Source organism: Triticum urartu, chromosome 6 (genome assembly GCF_003073215.2).
Source record: "Triticum urartu cultivar G1812 chromosome 6, Tu2.1, whole genome shotgun sequence".
NCBI lineage: Eukaryota > Viridiplantae > Streptophyta > Magnoliopsida > Poales > Poaceae > Triticum > Triticum urartu.
Window position 1 is genome coordinate 504,405,713 of NC_053027.1, and position 13,170 is coordinate 504,418,882.

Genomic DNA, 13,170 nt, shown 5'->3' on the forward strand with positions numbered 1-13,170 from the left:
CGGGACTGTCTTGAGGTGTGTCAGTTGGTGGACCTAGGCTTCTCAGGCTATCCGTTCACATACGATAACAAACGGAGCGGTCGGGCTAACGTGTAGGTGCGTCTGGATAGAGTGGCAGCGGACAATGCCTGGCGAGATATGTTCCCGGAGGCGACGGTGCTCCACCTGACGTCGCCCCGATCAGACCATCGACCGCTTCTCCTGCGGTGCGCACAAGATACACAGGTGAAGATGGCAAAGGCGAGGCGCTATGAGGTTATGTGGGAGCGTGAGGCCTCCCTGGCAGAAGTGGTAGAGGCGGCCTGGGCTGCTTCGGGCGTGAAAAATGACTTGGGAGGCGTGAGCAAAGCCCTCAAAGCAACAATGTTGAGACTACATGAGTGGAGCAATAAGAAAATTGGCAATGTGACAAGAGAGATTGAGAAGTCCAGGACGAGGCTAGAGGAACTGCACAATATGAATGCCGACCGTAGTGAGATACGGAAAGAGTCTGATCATATGGATGAACTCTTGTACAAGGAGGAGATGATGTGGCTGCAACGATCTAGAATGGAGTGGCTAAAACATGGAGATCGGAACACAAAGTTCTTCCATAGGAAAGCAAGATGGAGAGCCCGGAAAAACAAGATCAAGGAACTGTGGGATGACTTGGGAGTCCTTCAATCGGAGCAGGCTGTAATGTCAGGTATGGCCATGAGTTACTTTCAGAATCTGATTGAAGCTGATCCTAGTTTACTCCCTCATACAGTGGTAAACCTTTTTGATCCGGTCATTACGGAGGAGATGAATGCCAAACTGTGTGAAGCCTTTTCGGACAAGGAGATTAGTGATGCACTATTTCAGATTGGGCCTCTAAAGGCACCTGGGCCGGACGGTTTCCCGGCGAGGTTTTTTCAGCGTCATTGGGGCACAGTGAAAGATGACATTATTGCTGCAGTCAAACAATTTTTCTTATCGGGGGTAATGCCGGAGGGGGTAAACAACACCACCATCGTGCTCATCCCAAAGGTTGACGACCCCCAACGTTTATCCGAGTTTCGGCCCATTAGCTTGTGTAACGTGATTTACAAGATCATCTCCAAGTGTTTGGTGAACCGGTTGCGACCACTACTTGGCGATATCATCTCTGAGGAACATAGCGCTTTCGTCCCTGGAAGACTCATTACGGATAATGCGTTCATTGCCTTTGAGTGCACTCACTATATTAAACCGGAGAAGGACCCTGATAAAGCTTACTGTGCTTACAAGCTAGATCTGTCCAAGGCGTATGATCGTGTAGATTGGACTTTCCTTGAGCAAATGATGAGAAGATTGGGCTTCGCGGATCGGTGGGTGAGATGGATAATGACTTGTGTCACCTCAGTCCGTTATTGTTGCAATGTTAATGGAGCCCTATCAGATTCATTTGCACCGTCGCGTGGGATGCGGAAAGGAGATCCCCTCTCCCCGTTCTTGTTCCTTTTCGTGCCAGAAGGGTTAGCGGCAATCTTGAAGCAACGGGTCAATTCTCAGCAGCTGACACCGTTACGGGTTTGTCCACGTGCACCTGGCATCTCACATCTCATGTTTGCAGACGATACCTTGCTGTTTTTCAGAGCAACCGAGCAGGAAGCTTCTCATGTCAAATGCGCACTTGCCACCTTTGCTCAAGCCACGGGTCAGCTTATCAACCCGCAAAAATGCTCCATTCTCTTTGGTGAGCACTGCCGGCGAACAGACCAGGATGCAGTGGTATTATCACTGGAACTGCAGCAGCATAGCTTCGAGGAATGCTACTTGGGTTTACCCACGCCAAACGGGCGCATGTCCAAGGGCATGTTCCAAAACCTCCAGCAGAAATATATGAAGCGTATGGTGGAATGGGATGGCAATCAACTTGCGCAAAGCGGAAGAGAGGTCCTCATTAAATCCATTGCACAGTCTATTCCAACCTACATCATGAGCGTTTTTAAGCTACCGGCGGCCACTTGTGAAGATCTTATGCGGATGATCCGTAATTTCTTTTGGGGAGTAGAAAAGGGGAAGAGAAAGATGCACTGGCGGGCATGGATTCATCTAATCAAGCCCAAGGCGCAAGGTGGACTGGGCTTTCGAGACCTACGACTTTTTAATCAGGCACTTCTAGCACGCCAAGCTTGGAGGCTACTTACAAACCCTGTTAGCTTGTGTGCCCGGTTACTGAAAGCACGCTACTACCCGTTTGGTAACTTGGAGGATACTGTTTTCTCGACAGCGGCCTTAGTTACTTGGCAAGCAATTCAGCACGGGCTTGAGCTCCTAAAGAAGGAATTGATCTGGCGCATAGGCGATGGACGAGCGATCAGGATATGGCGCGATAGCTGGATCCCCAGGAATGGGAGTGGGAGGCCTGCTACCCCCCAAGGAAGATGCCGGGTGCGGCGTGTATGTGACTTGCTGGATGACCATGGAGCATGGAATATGGACTTGGTTCGGAACATTTTTTTGCCGGTCGACGCGGAGGTGATTGCAACAATTAAAACCTTTCCTGGGTTGGGTCCAGACATGCTTGCATGGGAGACGAAACGCAGCGGGAACTTCACCGTGAGGAGTGCTTATCGACTTGCTCTTGAGGATCATCTTCGGTTCTCTTCAGTCGCGGCGAGCAGGGCACCGGACGGGCGACGAGCCGTCTGGGCTTTTATTTGGAGGTGCCCTGCTCCTCCTAAGGTTCGAATCTTCACCTGGCGGTTGCTTACAGATTGTCTACCCACTTGGGTGAATAAACGCCGTCGGGGCCTGGAGGTTTCTGACAAATGCCCTCTTTGTGCCTTGGAGCCGGAGGACACGTACCATGTTTTTTGCAGATGCCCAATGGCGGTCGCACTGTGGCAGGCCATGGCGGACCAATGGAGAATACCTGCTGTTACATCGTTCCGTCGGACGGGAACGGAATGGCTTGCCCAAGCCCTATGTAAGCTGCCGGACACGGAGAGGATGGAGCTCATGATGACATTATGGCGCTGCTGGTATGTTCGAAATGAGATGGTGCACCACAAGAAGCCACCACCAATCGAAGCATCCAAAAACTTCCTCATCAGCTACGTTGATCATTGGTGGGCATCCAGAATGCTCCTCATGCGGATCCAATCAAAGGGAAGCAGGTGGTGGACGCTGTCAGCCAGTCCCGGCCCATGCAGCACGAGACTCCTGCTCCAACCACGGTGCTGCGCTGGTCTCGACCGGCGACGGGGTGGGCGAAGCTCAACATCGACGGCTCCTACAATGCCACCAGCGGAGAGGCTGGTACAGGCATGGTCCTCCGGAGCGACACGGGCGACATCATTTTTTCTTCATGCAGAGAACTCCGGACGTGTTTGGATCCTCTGGAAGCCGAACTGCAGGCCTGCATGGAGGGGCTCAACTTGGCACTTCAATGGACCCCTTTGCCTATTGAGATGGAGACAGACTGCGCGGTGGCGGTACATGCGATACTAGCGTCGACGAGGGATAGATCTCGTTTTGCCTTGCTTGCTGATCGGGTTAGGTGTTTGATATTAGGAGGAAGGGAGGTTAAGCTAGTTCATATCCGTAGAGAACAGAACGGTGTGAGTCATTTTCTTGCAAGCTTTGGTAGAGTTTATAAACGTACGATGGTGTGGTTGGGATCTGGACCGGATGAGGTACCAGACTTATGTAATGCCGAGGCACTTTATGTGTGAGAAATAAATTTTCTTTCACCCGCAAAAAAAAACGAAACGCGATGGACGGACGGAGAGACAGCCATCGGCCCGCCGTCGCGAGCTTTAAAAAAAGATAGGCGTGCGCTCAGCGAAGAAGGCGACGAGGGGTTAAGGGCCAACGTACCGCCACCCACTCCCACTTCCACTCCCAGATGGTGCCGAGGGAGGCAGACACACGGAGCGGCTTAGTAGGTGTGAAGGACGTGGCGCCGTTGAATAAGATGCCACGTACAGGTAGAGCGCCTGTGCGCGGCTCCACGGTGAGCAGTGGCGCCGAGACCGAGGGGGACGAAACAAACGGCACGTGAAGCAGTTGCCGGCCCGAACGAACGAATGTGCCCTGGGCCAGTGCCGTCGAGAGCCCCCCTCGGCGTGATGGGTACTGTGTTCGAGGAATTGCTGATGGTCCTCCCACCCCCATCCCCTGGTGGTGTGCCCGCTGCCATGCCATGCCATGGCAATGCCGTGGCCGGCTTGCGCGGGCCAGACATGGGCGGCAGCCTGGACGCGCGCGCGAGTGGCGTCTCGTCGCGCTTCCTTTTTGCTGTAGAAGCTCGGCCGGCGCGACACGAGGGGGCCGACCACGTGACGCTGTCACGTACCGGCGGTGCTGGTTTTTAATCGCGGGGAGAGGAGGGGAATGACCCATGGCGCACGGCGCGGCAGCCCGTGCGTCCCCTGCTCTCTCCGCTCCGGATCGGATGGGACGGCCCAAGGCCCATCCATCACCTATTCACTTGGCGTCCATGAAGGCCATCGACATGGCTGCCCGAGACCTGAATTCACCATTAGGAGTGGTGACACTATTGTTTTTCCCTCACGTTAGGGTTTTGGTTTCTCAGAGGCGATCCGCCGCCTCCTGGAGTTCTGGTCGTCCCTGTCGCCGCCTATCAACCTCCCCCGTTGCTTTCGCCGATCCTTCCACGTTCATCGGTGGGGGACGGGTTGGCTTCGGGGAGCGGGGCGCTCTTAGGGTTCCCCTGTTCCAACCCGATATGATCTCAATCGGGTGAGATTGCAACATGGCTTCTACCGAAAACCCTAGCTCTGGGGGGTCAGCGAGGTAGAGAAGATGATGCAAGAGCTTGGGCTGAAGGAAGAGGACTTGGACGATGTAGTTCTCGATGAGGCCGATATTCCTGAAGATGCTGCTAGATGGGTTGCTATTGCGCGGGTGAACTCGGTCAAAACCTATAGTCAGACGTGGTTCTTTCGCAATATGCGATCTGCTTGGGACCTTGCTCAAGAGGTGAAATTCAGGCCATTGGAAGATAATCTGTACATCATCCAGTTTTCGTGCCTAGGAGACTGGGAGAGGGTGATGCAAGAAGGGCCATGGCACTTCAGGGGAGATGCTGTCATCATCAAGTCATACGATGGGGTGACGAAACCTACCACCATCAAGCTGGATACAATAGATATTTGGGTCTAGATCCATGATGTACCCGACCTGTTTGCTCATCTCGTCGAACAACTTGCTGGCAGAGTAGGAGAAGTCTTGTATGTTGAACCTCCTTCGCAGGATTTTGCTGGAAATTTCCATCGTGTTTGGGTAAGAATTGATGTGTCGAAGCCGTTGAAGAATGCTGTATCTTTGCTAAGGGAAGGAAAACATCAAATTTATCAAGTCAAATACGAGAAGTTGCTCGATTGGTGCGCGGTATGTGGTATCCTGGGTCACCTCTTCAAAGAACACGGGACCGGTGTGCATCCACCTTCTGCGTTGGTTTTCAAGGACCTGAGGGCAGGCTGGTTTATGAGAACTGGCAGAGGGCCGTGGCCGCCGCGGTGGCCGCAGAGGAGGACATACAGGAGGGAGAGGACAGAATACAGGCGTTAACAGTTTTGACGAGGAGGGTCGGGAGAAGCATCAGCATCATGATGATCACCCAGAAACGGCCCAGGATACGGACATGGAGGAGGCCTCTCGTAAGAGATTGAGCGGTACAGAACATGTTATCAACGCTTCATCTTCCATGGGAGGTTCAGGTTTGGGACCGGATCAGCTAGCCATAGTGCCTGTGGGGATTGCTCCTGTGATTAGTCCACCTCCAAAGAGAGAACCCAAGCGAACGAGATTGGTGACCACTTGTCAGGAAGGTATCAACAACACCGTGAAGAATCTGGCGGCCTCCCTAGAGGAGAGTCGCCGAGCCCAATGAGTGATTTTTGTTGGAACTGTCGCGGAGCGGGTAAACCTGCGACAGTTCGAGAGATTCGTGAGTTCGCGATGAAGTTTACCCCTACTGTGCTTTGTATTGTCGAAACACAGATTAGTGGAGCACGTGTAGAAGCTTTAGCTGGAACACTAGGTTTTGATAATTCCTATGCAATAATCAGCCAAGGAAGAAGCGGAGGACTTGTCATGTTTTGGAACAACAACTGCAAGGTTGATATTTTGGGAGATTCTATTTATCACATAGGGTCACAGAAACGGGCCAGGATCCGTGGCGCATCACATGCGTTTATGGGGAGTCCCAGACACATCTAAGGCACCAAACTTGGGATGTCCTCAAAGGAATTAGTACGATGAGCGATTTACCTTGGCTTTGTTTTGGCGATTATAATGAAGTGCTACGCCCGGAGGAGCATGATGGAGTAGCGGACAGAAGTAATGCACAAATACAAGCTTTCCGTGATGCAGTTGATGTGTGCATGCTCATGGATCTTGGCTACCAGGGACGGCCCTGGACTTTTAAGAAGAGGGTTGCAGGAGGGAGCTTCTGCAGGGTCCGTCTTGATAGGGCTTTGGCCTCGGCTAGTTGGACAGCTCGCTTTCCTTTGGCCACTTTACATCACTTAGACAGAGCTACTTCGGATCACGAGCCGATCCTGCTGACATTTGAAGGTACACAACATGACACGAGGAAGGAGAAGATATTCAGATACGAAACTATGTGGGAATCACACGAGTCCTGGAGGGAGAAGATAACTGATAGCTGGAGCACTCTCGCACTGGGATATGGAGTAGGAGATTTTCGGGACAAGCTTCTGAGAATTGGCAAGGATCTATCAACATGGAGTACAGATACATTTGGGAGTGTCCGAAAGGAGATGAAGCAGATCAAGGCGCAGTTGGAACAGCTGAGGGGTGACCCTATCCGCACCGCCCCCACGCATGTCGAGCTAAAGCTCAATGAGAGGCTTGTGGAGCTCCTACACAGGGAAGAACTCATGTGGCGCCAGAGATCTCGGATAGAATGGCTGTCGGCGGGCGATAGGAACACCAGATTTTTTCATATGCGTGCGAGCCTGAGGCGCAAGAAGAACATGATACGTGCTTTATCAAACTCCCTCGGCATCATTACAGAGGATCCGGCAGAGCTGAGGACAATGGTCCAAGATTTTTACAAGTCTTTATATGCTTTTGAGGGAGTGAGCAGTATGGAGGAAGTATTACAGCATGTACCCCGTAAGGTAACGCAGGAGATGAACGACACATTGTGTGCTCCATACACTAATGAGGAGGTGAAAAGGGCACTTTTTCAGATGTTTCCGACTAAAGCTCCGGGGCCCGACGGATTTTCGGCTCATTTTTACCAAAGACATTGGGATCTATGTGGGGAAGAAGTGACGGAAGTGGTTTTGCGCATCATCAGAGGAGAAGAGAGCCCTGAGGGGATTAATGACACGGTCTTAGTGTCGATCCCAAAGGTAGCTAGTCCGACTCTCTTATCTCAATTCAGGCCAATAAGTCTTTGCAATGTTTTATATAAAATTGCTTCGAAGGTTGTTGCTAACAGGTTGAAGATAATTTTGCCTGACATTATTTCTGAAGAACAGTCTGCCTTTGTGCCTAGGAGACTAATCACAGACAATATTATTTGTGCTTACGAATGCTTGCATTTTATGAAGAGGAATAAGTCTAAGAATAATGGACTTTGTGCCCTCAAGCTTGATATGATGAAAGCATATGATAGGATTGAGTGGGCATACCTACATGCGATCATGCTGAAGTTGGGTTTCTCCCCAGCTTGGACTGACATTGTGATGGGCATGATTAAAACAATATCTTTCTCAGTATTGTTCAATGGAGAAAAGTTGGATCAATTTAAACCCTCAAGAGGTATACGGCAGGGAGATCCCATTTCCCCTTACCTATTCTTATTGGCAGAGGAGGGCCTTTCGTGCCTTTTAAAATCTAGTTCTCAGTCATCGGTACTTGGCGGTGTGAAGGTGGCACCCACAGCTCCTGTGGTGAATCACTTTCTCTTTGCGGATGACAACCTGTTGCTTTTTAAGTCTAGCGTGGAGGGAGCAAATGCGGTGTCAAACCTGCTTCGTACTTATTGTGATGCATCCGGCCAGAGAATTAACACTGAAAAGTCTTCAATTTTCTTCAGCAAAGGATGCCCTGAGGTTCTGAGGAACCAGATCAAAAACATCCTACAAGTCCAGAATGAATCTCTGAGTGAGAAATATTTGGGGATGCCCACAGTAGTTGGTCAGTCAAATAATGGCACATTCCGTTATCTTCGGGACAGAGTGTGGGAAAAGGTGAAGGGTTGGATGCAGAAACTATTGTCAGCAGCGGGCAAGGAGGTGCCGATAAAGTCAGTTGCTCAAGCCATACCGGTTTTTTCCATGTCTTGCTTCCGACTACCGAGGGGCCTATGTGATAGTGTAACTTCAATCATACGTCAATTTTGGTGGGGATCTAAACGTGGAAAGAGGAAACCTGCTTGGGTTTCTTGGGACGTCATGACAAATCCCAAAACTTGGGCGGCCTCGGCTTTAAGGATATAGAAATTTTTAATCTTGCTCTACTATGTAGACAAGCGTGGAGGTGCCTGACAGAGCCGCTTTCCTTGAGCTCTCGCATCCTAAAAGCAGCTTACTATCCAACTTCGTCCATCTTCGAGGCAGAGTTGGGTTCAAACCCATCCCAGATATGGAGATCTATTGTAGATGGGAGAGACGTGTTGAAACTTGGAGCGATCATGCGGATAGGGGATGGGCGCTCGACCAATATCTGGCAACACAATTGGATACCTCGATCGGGTATGATGAGGCCGATCACATCTTTGATCCATGACCCTCCAGAGATAGTAGCAGATTTAATTGATGCATCGACCGCTTCTTGGAGGGAAGAACTGATTAGACAAGTGTTTGTTCTAGTGGATGCCGAGGCCATTCTGAGGATTCCCCTATGCACTCGTCAGGTCGACGACTTTTGGGCGTGGTCCGAGGATCCGAGAGGCCAGTTCTCTGTCAGGACTGCATATAATATGATATACCGTATAAAGAGTGGAAGAGAAGCATGGCTTGAGGAAGGAGAGCATACTTCTAATCTCCAGGGGCTGACGAAGAGCTGGACTGCCTTATGGAAGCTAAAAGTGCCGTCGAAGCCGAAAGTTTTTACATGGAGATTGGCCCAACACTCGCTACCAACGGGAGATCTTCTGCAGCATCGAAACATGGCCACCATGGATGTGTGTGGAGTGTGCGGGGCGCATGATAGTTGGCGTTACTCACTACTGGACTGCGCCCTGTCCAGGAGCACTTGGGCTCTGTCGAAGGAAGAGATGGTGCAACATATGGCGATGAACCGAAGTGCTGACGCAAAGGAGTGGCTATTCTCCATGTTCGATTCGATGCCCAGCGACGAGCTTGTAACAATGATTGTCACTCTTTGGGCGATCTGGTCTTCACGGAGGAAGTTAATACATGAGGGAATTTTTCAAACACCGTTTTCCACCCACGGTTTCATATCGAATTACCTGTCGGAGATTCAGTTCATGGAGAAGCCAGCGAAGGACAAGCAAGCACCAGCTCCTAGAACGGCGGAGTGGATCCCTCCTCCAGAATATCACATGAAAGTCAATGTCGATGCGGCGGTTGCCAGACATGGGGGCTTCGGGACAGCAGCAGCAATTTGTCAAGATGGTAGTGGGGAGTTTCAAGGAGCGTCAGTGATCCGTTTCAATAACATCGATGATCTAGAAACGTTGAAGACTTTGGCAATACATGAAGCTCTGGCCCTCGCGGATGATTTGCTCTTCCACAAGATTTCAGTGGCGTCGGATTGTAAGCTGGCCGTTGATGCGATCAAGCAAGGCACTTGTGCACAATATGGGGCCGTGGTACATGAAATCATAGATCGCTCTAGAGATTTTCTTCGTGTTTAATTAACCATGAATTTAGAACCTCGAATGTTGAGGCTCACAAACTAGCAAAGCATGCATTATCCCTGGGTTTTGGCCGCTATGTCTGGTTAGGCCATCCAGGAAATTTGGATTTCGTTCCTGTAAACATTGTGACGGGTGAATAAAATCTTTGTGAGCTTGTCTCAAAAGAAAAACTTGGCGCCCGTGCTTGCGGCCGCGTAAATGGCAGCAGGCGTGCGGTGGGTGCGATCCGCCGGTGGAGTAGGCGGCATCTATTGCCTGCCGCGGACAACAATACAAAAAATGAGAATACTAGGCAGCGTCGTCGCCTTCTCCTCCACGGCAGCAACATCAGCACCCCAAGGAAGGCAGGCTTCGGGAGCACGGCGGGTCCGTCCATCCGGTCAGGCCGCACGCATGCAGCCATGCAGACGCAGCCGAAATGCACGGAGGACTGACACGGTGGTCAGTCTGTCAGTGCTGTGCGCTGAGCTTAACTTTAGCAAGCTTGGCTTGCAAGCCTGCCTTGGGCTAAACAGAACTCGATCTCGATCCCCTCTGCCACCGTGCTAAACTGCTAATCGTAGTAGTGTAGTACCCTACCCACTAGCTGAGTTAAATTTTTAGCGCAGCCGTAGTTCTCTAGGAGTAGTACTGTAGCTAGCAACACGGGGAAGCCAAATTGTATTGAGCGAGCGCGATGATGAGATCTGTCGGGGCCCGAGTATGAACCGACCGAGCGAGGGCCGGGATAGAGCAGAGCAGGCGCCGCAAATCTTGCACCGCAAGGAACGTTTTCTGCTTTGCTTTGCTTTCGGCACAACGGGCATCATTTGCACCCGTTTTCATCCCAGTAAAGAAGATGTCTTTTTTCTCAAAAAAAAAGCAAAGAAGATGTCCTGTCACCCTGCCAAAAAAAACGCATTGTGATTTTATTTCTTTTTTTTTCAAATGAAAAATGTATTGTGAATTGCGAAACGCGGGTGCGCGTCGGTCGAAGAAGACGCCGGCGGTGTCCTCGGCTACCCGCAGCATGGCACCATGCCACGTCGATCAGTGATTATTATACCAATTCCCTAAAAATAATTACTATATACTTTTTTCTCTTAAAATAAGTGTTTTGATCTTAGTATGAATTTGTACTAGAGCTAGTATAAAGCTGAGACATTTATTTTGAGACGAAGGCCGCTCTGCAGTGTCAAAACGCTCTGTATATCATTATTAGAGCATCTCCAACCGGCGTCGGTCGCGCCGCGCGCAAAAAACATATATGCCGCGCGCGCATCGCCTGGTTTGGCGCAGCGCGCAGTGCTGACTCCAGTAGCCGCGCTAAAATGCAGTGCGCGCGACTCGCCGGTGCATTGCATATGGCATTTTCAACACAAAATGATAAACATTTTCCAACACAATAAAAATTTCGCACAAACAAGTTGATGAAGTTCATGCCCACAAGTTTAAAATCATGCCCACAAGTTCATCCAACCAAGTTCAAAATGCAAATCAAGTTCAATACACAAATGAAAGACACATCATTCCTCGTCCTCGTCCTCGTCTTCGTCCTCGTCCTCATCTTCGGAAGATGATTCTTCCGCCTCCGAAGATGAATCTTCCTCCCTCTCCTCATCGTGCACCGCATCACGTGAAGCTCCGACGGTGTTGGCAAGATCTTCAATGGCATCTTCATGGGAATGTGTGCGAGGAGGCACATCGAAAGACATTCCGCCCATGGCGGCTGGAGGTGCACCCATGCCTCCCATGAGAGAAGCAAAACTCATGCCTCTCATGGTGACCATAGCGTCGGGGGGTGCTCCAAAGCCAGGCATGCCTCCCATTACACCTAAACCGTCCACGGTACCTCCGAAGCCACCCATGCCACCCATGGCGCCGAGGCCACCGCCACCCATGGCGCTGAGGCCACCGCCACCCATTGCGCCGAGGCCACCACCACCCATTGCATGAACCATGGCTCTTTTTTGGATCAAGACTTCTTCTTGGGCAAGATTGACATACTCCTTTTGCGCCGCATTGAGGTTAGTTGTGTCCAAGAAGAACAAGTGCTTCTCCCATTCCAACAACCTAGTTCGCTCCTCATTGCTCACCTTCCTTTCCTCCAAAGCCACCTTCCTCTTCTTGGCCACCACCCTCCTCTCCTCGGCCGCCAACCTCTTCTCCTCGGCCGCGGCATCTTGGGTCCTTGCCATTTTTCTCACCTCTCGTTGGCTTTTTTTCTTGCCTTCACAATAGTTTCCATAGCATTTTTGAGCTCATCATCTCCTTTCCTCTTCTTCTTTTTCGGTTTTGTCTTTCTTGCACCCATCCGGCCGCTTTGGCTTCGAGTATGAAACCGAGTTGGGTGTGGGGCTTCTCTTGCCGTCATCACTTGATGCATCATCCTCATCATCATCATCCAACTTAATTGTTCGCTTCTGTTTGTCGCTCAAATGCAAATCATCCAAATCTTCACGCTTCTTCCATTTCTCATCATCCTTCAACACTTCATAGCAATGAGGCAAAGTAAATACCCTTCCTTTCTTGATCTTCCCCTTCTTGGTTTTCCTCTCCTCTTCTTTGAACAAGTTTTGCGCAATGCTGAACTACATGAAAAGAAAGCAAGTTAGCACCAACAACAAGCAAAAAAAGCAAGTTAGCACCAACATGTAAGATGAAATGGCGCTTACTCTATCGTCCTCATTTGTGCCACTTGGGTTCAACTTGCCAACCGCCTTTTGACAGGCCGCCCACCTTTGACAATCCGAGTTGATTGTCGACCACCGGGACCTAAGTGATCAGTTGGAGCGGTCAATTTCACTCACGTTGCGAGCATCAAAGTGTTCCTTCATCCGGTTCCAATAAGCATCTCTACTTTGATCACCTCCAACGGATGGATCCTTCGACACTTGCAACCAAGTATTGCATAGTAAGATGTCATCGGCATTGGTGTAATTGCCCGCTCTTCCTTTCGGTGCGTCGACAATGCCCTCACCCTCCCCGTCCACCTCGAAGTCATGGTCTTCAAAATGCATGTCATTGGTTTGAGACCAATGCGAATTGTTGGAGCCAACACCCATCGTTGACATGTATGCATCATCATTGAGACTACAATTTTTTTTGCACAATGCAAATAAGCTATCTATATGTGACGAATGCATTCAAAAAATAACAAAAAAAATGAAAAGTTAGAATTTTTTACCTTGGAGGCATTTCGTCGAACATGTTGTGCGCGCCGGCCGCCGGCTCAATGAGTGAGCTTGCCGGCGCTTCGGCAGCCGCCGCGCCCGTCGCACGCCCCGCAAGCTTCTTCCTCCTCGCCTTGGAGGTACCGGAGCCGTCCGCCGTCTTGTTTTTCTTCGCCGATGTCTTGC